The sequence below is a fragment of the Pinus tabuliformis genome, chromosome J (assembly GCF_031772625.1).
Source record: "Pinus tabuliformis cultivar Carrire ecotype Pingquan chromosome J, CPIR1, whole genome shotgun sequence".
NCBI classification, from domain to species: domain Eukaryota; kingdom Viridiplantae; phylum Streptophyta; class Pinopsida; order Pinales; family Pinaceae; genus Pinus; species Pinus tabuliformis.
The window spans coordinates 902,251,973-902,262,158 of record NC_142295.1 but is presented as its reverse complement, the minus strand read 5'-3'; the positions used below and the strand labels follow the sequence as shown (position 1 = coordinate 902,262,158).

The 10,186-nt window shown below is 36.7% G+C and overlaps 1 pseudogene across 1 annotated transcript; it reads right to left on the bottom strand.

The window, feature by feature from the left end:
• Window positions 1-246: 246 nt before the first annotated feature.
• On the bottom strand, window positions 247-5,009 carry LOC149229623 (monofunctional isopimaradiene synthase, chloroplastic-like; annotated as a pseudogene). The gene is made up of 14 exons (XR_016247948.1): window positions 4,815-5,009; window positions 4,658-4,732; window positions 4,458-4,549; window positions 4,028-4,335; window positions 3,638-3,821; window positions 3,222-3,542; window positions 2,998-3,110; window positions 2,674-2,877; window positions 2,147-2,260; window positions 1,931-2,029; window positions 1,603-1,818; window positions 1,353-1,491; window positions 1,002-1,247; window positions 247-913 (listed from the first exon to the last, which is right to left on the bottom strand). The product of XR_016247948.1 is annotated as a monofunctional isopimaradiene synthase, chloroplastic-like (transcript).
• Window positions 5,010-10,186: the final 5,177 nt, after the last annotated feature.

The following is a 10,186-nucleotide window of genomic DNA, read 5'->3' as shown; positions in this document are numbered from 1 at the left end:
TTACACACACACACACACACACACACACATATATATATATATGTTGAAAAACATATCTGATTCTAAACGATAAGATAGAGGAAAATATCATACCTACATTTATCAACCACAATAAATTTCATTGATTACTCGGTTGAAAATATCCTACCGGAATTTAATGCATGTCTTATCACAATATCGCACCATCGCATCGGCGGAAGAGAAAAGAATGTGCCGCCGCTTCCATAACCGTTGAATCACGCGATTTGCGATATGCGATCAGATCGCATCGCGAAATCGCAATCGCAAACAATCGAAGGGACGCGGTGAAGGTTACAAGGAAATGTGCGATATGTGATCTGTGATCGCATCGTAAGATCGCATCGCATATAACAAAGGAAGCAGGCGAAAGGGTAACATCTGTGATTTGCGATGGATTGCATCGCAAGGAAAAAATCCGCAGTTTTGAAATTATAATTTCAACAATTTAATTTGCCTTAACGAATAGGGAAAAGAAAAAACACCTTGGCAACCATGAATTTCATAGCTGGCTTGAGAAAGAGGAAAAAAGAAGGAAATTTGTTATAACAGCAGCTGATCAGCAAGGGCATGAGACTAATTCGAATAATTTATGCTAAGCAACTGGTTCGAACAGAATTTTTTTGACATGTTCTTTAATTTCTGTATTTTGTGGAAGTGTTAAACCGTCCTCTTCCAAGTAAAACAGCTGCATTGATCTGGCACTGTCAAAAACAATTCTCCTCCAATTGTCCGGCAGGTCTTTTGTGTTCAGGAATTCACATTTCAAATCTGCAAGGGCGTTTTCCATGAGACTATAAATATGTTCGAGAGCTTCTTCCTCTGACAATTCGGGATGGTCCTTCATGTAACACTGTATGGCAGAAGCCACTTCTCCTCGACCTCTCTCCGCGTGCACATAATTAGCAACCGTTCAAATAAATTACAAGCGCCTAAGGACAGGGAACCTACATTGGATTAGAAGAGATTGAGTACCCTGCCTAGTAACTTTTGGTATCGTTTACCAAACGCCCTGTCAGGCACATGAGATATACAAATTTGGATCGGTAACCAACTTAGGAGAGTATGTGATCTGTAAGAACGTCTCCAGTGAAAAGAACACCAATCAGAACGACAGTTGCCAGTGCTATTGACACAGTAGCCGTCTCTATGTATTCATGGAAGGAAGGCACATATTCAGCTTCAGACCATTCTGCTTCTTTCGTGTATGCTTCAAGCTGGATCTCCCACTGCGATATATTATATGACCCATAAATCCATAATCAGTATTTAATTGTATCTTTGTAGAAAATAAAAAACTTGTCTAACATCAAAATTGTAAACATAGTACGTACTAAGTGCCGAATGTAGCCTAGCACGTCACGCCCCTGTCTCTTGCAGCCTTCTTCCGCTATTTCATTTACCAGATTGTACAGACCCAGGAAGCATATTTTAATGTGTTCTGGCATTCGGTCTAACAGAGAGTGATCCCATCTATAACAAAGACGAAGAATAGGCATGAATACATGGTTTAACAGCCACAATAATTGCAGAAATTTTCATCCATTTTTAGATCAAAAGAGATATAATATATGAAATCTCCACCTTTTAACTGCTTCTGTGAACAGCCTGATGTCTTCTATAGATCCATGAGCGTCATATAGGTCGTCTAAAATGATAGCGCAGGCGGTAGATTTGGTAAAAGCGGCTCTACACGAAGCTAGCTCTGGTTCAAACATAGAAGAGGAGATTGAGAAAAATATTTCGGCCACTAGATGGCGTGTGAAATTGAGCTCCGCGAAACCCGATGATTTCCACCACCTTTAAACATTGGGAGGTACACTAGCTTAGCTTATACTTACATGAATGAAACATTGAATTAAACAATACTAGGCTTAAATGATTGGAACATCGAATTAAACAATACTAGCACCTTCGAAGCTCGCGGAGCTCCTTTTGGTGTATAGACTGCACATTATTGAAGTCCAGTTTGGCCAGTTCCAAATATTTGCCGTTGTTAATATATGGCATCCTGCTCCCCTCAATTATACATTAAAATACAAATGGTTTACTATTTAGCATGGTGAAACCAATATTGGGTTCAACGGTATTATATTGGAAACAAATATTATAAATTTTACAATCTTACCTATACATGGTTTTCCCAAAGCCAAACATCTTTTCCCCCGTAATGTTCAATGTAGCTTCTGGCCTCCAGCCTTGGCAGACTCCTAAGCCATGGATATTTGACGGCATACTCTACCTGCAAATAAAATTACACAATTTATATATATATATATATATATATAATAAAATTATATATATATATATATATATATATATATATATATATATACTCATTGATGTGAGGTTGATTGAGATGTTAAAAGAGTCGGCAAATATTATAGGAGTTGTCTATAATGCGACTTTTTGAAGATTCCGATACGGAATCCGGCGGAAGAAATTGAAGTTAAATCTTGATTTCTTGCAGTTAAAATGGTTTTTTAACTGCATATTTGGATTCAGCACCCTGAAAAACCCCTGGAATGCTTTCATTGTTCAGAAACTAGCTATCAAACTTGCGATTCCAATAAATTCCTGCCAGATTTTGACCGGAAAAACCCCCGGAAAAGACTTTCAAAAAGTCGCATTATATACAACTGCAATATTATATACCTCTCCCCGAGTATTCTCATCCACATTTTCCAAAGCGCTCCAAAGATATCTTTTGGTGGACACTTTTGCTTCTTCCATGACCGTTTCTCCCGGAAATGCAACGTGTGAGCAACGATTGACGTTTAACATGTCTTTTACTCCTCTCTGTTTGACCCGGGAAGCGAAAGAACTCACCATTCTCATCTCTAAAAGTTTTTAAAATATCTGCCAAGAATGATGGTTGCAGATGATTCAACAGAATGAAAGAACTCAAATCCTTGGCTGTTTGGCACAGTTTACAGCTAAAACTTGGCTCTTCGTGTCAACATTTGAATTTTCATTTACCTGAGGATACATTGTATCCATGCAGTCTCAAGATTCGAAGTCCCATGGCCGTAACATAAATATCAGCAACAGGATTTTCCCTAGCCCATCCAATGCCTCCTTCGTTCCAATGGCTGCGCATCAATTTCAAATATTACTACCACAAGCTTCTAAGCTCAATTAAATAGAGGCACTAATGATCTAATCAAGAAGTGAATCGTATAGAACGATTAAAGACAAGGTACCTGTAAACATAATACAATGCGTACTTGATTTCCTTTTTGAAATGGCGATCGATCCCTAACCGTTCAACAGTATCAACGGCTCACAGACATTCAAATAGATCAAGCGGACAGTGACAGGGCACTAAAACGAAGTTCAAGAATTCCAAGCACTTGGTGTTCCCTGTACGCATGAATACAGCGGCTGTAGATGCCGGTGAGCTGAGGAATGATCCATCCTTGGATTGAAGTTTGATGATTTTGTGCCACTCTACGATTTCTTGCAGGCCTTCCAAATAATACAAGAATATTGTTGGAACCGTGTAGAGAACATCAGTAGGAATCCTGATCCAAACACCACCACGACGGTAAGGGCAATTGACAATGACATTGAGAAATGGCAATTTTATCAAAGGATAGAAGAGCAGAGTTTAACGAACATTTTGAGTTTAGCCCCACGCTTCTCAATGATTTGTTTGATGAATGGCAATTCATAAGGCAAATCCAAGCATAAGCTTCTCGCTTCATTTAGCAGTGCAGAAAAGACAATTTCAAATCCACTTGGCCGGTGATTGTCCGCTTCATCCTCCATCATTCCAACATGTTTCTTCAAGAATTCAGTACCTGCTATATATATATATATATATACTATTTAGAGCTATAAGTATAGATATATATACTATTTAGAGCTATAAGTATGGATGGTAATCTATCATGTTTTTTCAATATATAAATGATATTTTAAATCACAGAAACAGCTATATTTTTTCACACAAACCAGATTATACCTACCATTGTTTTATTATTAAATAAAAATAAAGTTCGCAAACCTTTCCGCACTTGTGTGTCGCCAGTGTGCCATACGGCGAGGGTAATAATACACGCAAGAGTAGCGAGTACTGTCATATCTTAGGAAATGGTCCTCTACGCCCCAAGAACCATCTTGCAGCTGATTTTGAAGAATCCATTGGAGAGTTTCAGGAAAGTGAGGGTGGTCAGAGCCACTAAGTGCTGGAATCTTTGCTACCCAAGCAGTGTCATACGCAGAGGGATTCGTTTCCCCATCGCCCATACCTCTGAACATACTCTTAATATCAGATATTAATGTCTCGACACGCTTCTCGCCAGCTACTGCCACCTGAAATTAATAGTGGTCAACCATAATGTTTTAGAAAATATCGACGTGAACCATAATATTTTCCAAAGAAGAAATTTAACGAGAAACAAGAAATTTAACGAACAGCCGCTGAGAATACTAACCTTGTTAGATGACAGTATAGAATCAATAATATCATCCTTCCAAACTGCCGGAGGGAATTGTGGTGTCGCTAGTGTCTGAGCAGAAAGCGAATCTGAAGGTATCCCATAAAAATGAAAAAAATAATAGTGCAATTAATCACTTGGCAGGATGTTGTGAACATTTAAATTATTTTCGGCCCAGGGCATGAAAATAAGCGTACCAGTCTTCTTTTTATCGGAGTGATTGGAAAGGGAAATCGAGTCTTCGCCAACACGAGCAATGATGTTGCTTGAACCTGCATATTCAATAATACTAAGAAATCGAATCGAAACTAACACGAGATAAATATACAATTAAACTTAAAATTGTGTGCGTACCCGATCGTAGGTAGATGCTTCTCTGCTTTCTGGCAGGGCTTCTGTTATTAAACGTGCTGAATAGACGTGGAATGGATTGTGTATTCACATGGGCGTCAAGAGTGAAATGATTAGGTCCACCCAGTGTCGCAGTAACGAGAATATGGGATGACAATGAAGACAGGAGCATTGACATTTTGCCAAATGCGCCACTGGATTACCAGAGGTAGAGAAGGAGCTTAATTATGTGGAATATTAAGCTGTGGGAAATTACTATAAATAAGCAATGTCCAGGAGGACTTCTGTGACCAAAACCAAAGTTTCGTAGCCGCGTTGAAAATAGATCTCCTCTCCACAGCACTACACTCCAAAGATTTGAGATGCCGAAATTTGTCCTTTGTCCATAAATTTTCCTTGGCATATGATGGGTGCAGATAATTCAATATGAAAGTTCCTGCATTCACTTTGAAAGCTACGGGATCCTACCGTGAATAGACTATGGAAGAGACGAGAATTGCTGAACAATTTTCAAATTAGTGGTGCGCTGTTCAGAATACGGACGCGATGATAGGAGCCCTAAAAATTTTTACAAACTGGTAAATTTTTCTTTCAATTCAAAATATAAGTTAGATAGATAGATCTAATAGTACTAATCGGTGAAGTTGTTGAATAATTTAATAAGGCAAGGGTTTTTTCAATGTCTTTTTGAAAATTTCATTTTCAAAACGTATTGGACAGCCAGGTTTTAATCTACAACGTAAAAATGGAATGGACTTTCAATTCAAAGTAATAAATTAGATAGATCAATTTATTCGTACAATTAGGTAAAAAAATCCTTTCAATTCAAAATATTGGTGAGAGCATTAATCTCTGACTCTCATTCTCGTCGGCTAGATGCAGTTAATTGACTTTCAATTCAAAATATCGTTGAGAGGATTAATACCCAGTCTCATTTTTGTCTATGGGGTGTCATACTCACTTTCAGGTCAAGTTACTTAGTTGAGTTATATTCTCTCACTCTCATATTTGACTATTGGGTGTCATACTTAGTTCAACTTAGTTGAGTTGTAGTTGAGTCTTATTTCATTGATTTATTGCTATTGTTTAATTCTCTCTTATGTAATTTATTTAGATGTTACTCAATGATGAAAAGAGTTAGAGCTAGTTCACTTCATTTCTACTTTCCTGTTTTCAACCTTTGCAATCTTTACCATGGTATGAGAGTGCCAAGTTGCATAAAACTTCTTGAGAGCATTTGAAAACATAGAGAACAAGGAGAACTAAGAAGCAGGCCAAAGCCAAGGTGAGATGGAACCATCACTATGCGAGAAGTCATGTGTTTTTGGCTTAAAAAATTGTGAGGAGCCATAGGGGACACCAGTTGTTGTGTTCCCTCCCTTCCAAGTCATCAAAGTGCATGTATTCATTCACATGGACCATACAATAAGTGTCATACATGGAAGGTGAGGTGTCGCCAACCTTTTGGCATTGGTCACGATCATTTTTGAGGTTGTTTAGGGTTTGTTCTTGCTCAAACATAGGAGGTGGTATTATGCCCTCACTTATGTTGCTCACTCCTCATGTGTGGGCATTATGCTCCCTCGAATCCCATGATAGAAGCCTTCATTTCCTTGCCTCTTACAGTTGTCATTTTCGTTGTTTCGATGAGATTGTGGGGGCTTTGCCATTTACGGGGTTGTTACCATTATCCCTTAGCAGATTGTTGTAAGATCCCTATGGTGCACAAAATCGTGGTAAATTTGTCCCTGACTTATTGCAAATTTCATTAGGGCGAATGGTTGATATGGAGGTTTCATGCTTGAGTCCTATTTCATGAATGTAACCCTTCAAATTCTGCAATTGTTTTTACATGGATTTCTCTTGGGTTTTCTTAGAGTGTAACACCACTGTCTTTTTTCTAGTTATAGGAGTTTGTTGTAAGTAAGATTTGTTCGAGTCTTCATCACTGTTGCAATGGTGTGTAGGCATGGCTCACAATTTCTGTGTTTTTTAACACATTCTTTCTTGCTAGAAACGGTAGTCTCGGTGTTATGGCTCTATTTTTTTTTGTTTTGTGGAGGTAAATTGATGTTGTGGCTCTAATTTTAGGGTTTATTGCTCCAATTTTGGTTTTGTTTTGTCGAGGGTAAATTATTGTTATGGATTTGTTATGGCTATTATGGCTCTGATTTTAGGGTTATAGATCTCATTTTAGGGTTATCTGTAATGGGTTATGGCTCTGATTTTAAGGTTGAACAAGAAATTTGTTAAATATTGCTTAATTTGACATGAGAGTAATGTGTTCAAGCATGAAAAAAGCTAACCTTGCCTAATTTACATGGCTATCCTTGCCTAATTTTTAAAATTCGACTCAATTGTGTGAATTTCAAATCTTTAGGGTTAGGGTTTTATATCTGGTTGGGGTTTGTGAAACACTAATTGGGAAGGTCTCTGCGTGATTCTTATTTTATTCTACAGCCTCACAATTTTTGTGTTTTTTAACACTTTCTATCCTACTACCATACTGGTAATTCACATCACATATTTTACAAGGAGATTTAAACCTTTGCAATACAGTAAAACAATCACATGTTATAAGAATTTTGGCATTGGTTACCGAATTTTAAAATTTAAATACATGTGATATGAACTCCATTTCGCATTATTAAAAAACTTTTCATATTGGCAATACAATAGACCATCTCCCATGGTTTAAAGACTTTAATACTTGCAACATAATTGCTCATGTCCTCCATCCAAACTTGTTTACATTACAGAGACCCTAAATGATGATATTATACTTTTGACCTTTGTCCAAACTTTGCATCGCAAAGAGCTTGGGTGATGGTATTACAATTCATTTGCACTCACACCATGGGTATGTTATTTAGAGGTTGTTGTTCGGTCATTTATGGGTATAAAGTATAATAAAAAAAAAATTATTCATTATATTTTTGAAGTATTCATATTTATAAAATATTTCAAAATCTACAATAGAAATAGGAATTTCAAATAGGGAGTCATAACATTAAAGACAAGATCAAAACACTGCCTTTCCAATACTTATATGCATCTTAAATTCTGTGCTACCATCTTTACAAACATCTTCAATAAGGGTATTGTGTGTGATAATATCCACAGGTTTTCCCATATACAATGGTGTTCTTATGAACCATAAGTTACCATCATGACAAAGTTGTTAACTTTAAATAGTTGTAATGTAGATGCAACTGCTTTAGTTTATGGCATATGCCATTCCAAAACTTATATACATCTTGAATTGTACTCTACCATCTTTACAAAGCCCATCAAGAAGGGTATTGTGTGTGACATTATCAAGTCCATGGCTTTTACCATATTCCATGGTGTTCTTATGCACCATATGTTATTACCATCATGACAAAGCTGTTAACTTTAGAGAGGTGTAATGTAGATACAATTGCTTCACTTTATGGCATAGACCATTGAAACATAAGGGTAGGATGAGACATCTATCATAAAAATACAAATTGATTCCAAAAACAACCTGCACAATTATATAGCAGTACACCACCCATGCTGAGTATCAAGGAAGTCAAGATGTTTTTTCGAAATGCATTTTATTAAAATTAAAAATCATCAGTTGCATTGTCAAACCTTCTTTATTTATAGTTATGCCAAGTATAAGGAGCTAGACAGAACAGACCCGAATAAAGAATACTTGACTAGGTTGGTCTTGCAATGGTGAATTTCAAACATTGTAATGAACATGTTTGTTACATTGCCAAACATGGAATTTTATGAATGGAACCACACCATCTTCGAATAAAATTAATATATTAGTGTCAATAAATTATGTGATTAGAGTAGCTTATTCTTTATAAAGTTTATCTGTGATGAAAGTAGCTTCAAGTTATATTTTTCATGCGATCTATGATGAAATTGCAGGGTTTTTTTTAAATTACAATCTATTGTCAATGCTAGAAATTTGTCAACTAAGGGTGTCTCGCTGATGTGAAGTCCAAATTAGACCTCACACTATATGGAGTAGGAGCCCCATCCGGAGTATCAACCTGACTACCATGTATGTTGTAGATTTTCCTTAGCTAGAAAGTTCAACACAAGAAAGTAATACACAGGTATCTTAGCAAGTGAGTATGCCTTGTGAAATGTTCAACTGCGGAAAGTATCAAGGTCCTTCTACTGAAAGGGGAAAGAAAAGTGGGACCTTTAAAGACAAGTAATAATACAAATATAGAAAAGGCACACAAGCACATACATAAGAATGAATCATTGATCAAACAAAAAAATATTTCGCAAGGAAGTAATGATTATTAAAGAAAATACAACACACTTTTAACAAGATAAGTACCAAACCCACCGAAATAGTTCAATTTCCTTATTACATATGAGAAACAACATCCATCTCAAATACTCAAAGAACAATCTTACAATATTCATGACATATGCATGAAAGTGTGTCATCTCAACAAGCTTCTGAATTAAGTAAAAGCTCTGAGATACATTGAAACAACAAACACCACTAGCCCCAATAGTGGAGCATTATAGAAGTCACTTTCTCCTCCAAAATAACTATCTTCCTCTTTAATTCTTGGTAGGAGGAGCCAAGGTGAAAATCCCTTTGCATGTACAATGTGGGTGTGTATATAAAAAATGGGGTGATCATTCACCTCCCATGTAACTCTTGGACTACCCTCATCACTGTTTGACTTCTCTATGACCTTTCAACTCCCACATGACTTTTCACATTACATAGATGACTTTTGGACTTCCATTTTACATTACATTTTCCAATATAGAATTTACATAATCCACAAATGATGTGGAACATGACGATTTGTGACATGACATGACATTGATGACATGGAAAAGTCAAGACAGGATCAAAACCTGGCCTTTCCAATACTTATATGCATCTTAAAATCTACGCTACCATCTTCACAAAGGCCATCAATAAGGGTATTGTGTGTGATAGTATCCTCAAGTTTTCCCATATTCAATGGTGTTCTTATGAACCATAAGTTACCATCATGACGAAGTTGTTAACTTTAGATGGTTGTAATGTAGACGCAACTCCTTTAGTTTATGGCATATGCCATTCCAAAACCTATATACATCTTGAATTGTACTCTACCATCTTTACAAAGCCCATCAAGAAGGGTATTGTGTGTGACATTATCAAGTCCATGGCTTTTACCATATTCCAGGGTGTTCTTATGCACCATATGTTACTACCATCATGAAGAAGTTGTTAACTTTAGAGAGGTGTAACATAGATACAATTGCTTCACTTATGGCATAGACCATTGAAATATACGGGTAGGATGAGACAACTATCATAAAAATACAAATTGATTCCAGAAACAACCTGCACAATTACATAGCAATACACC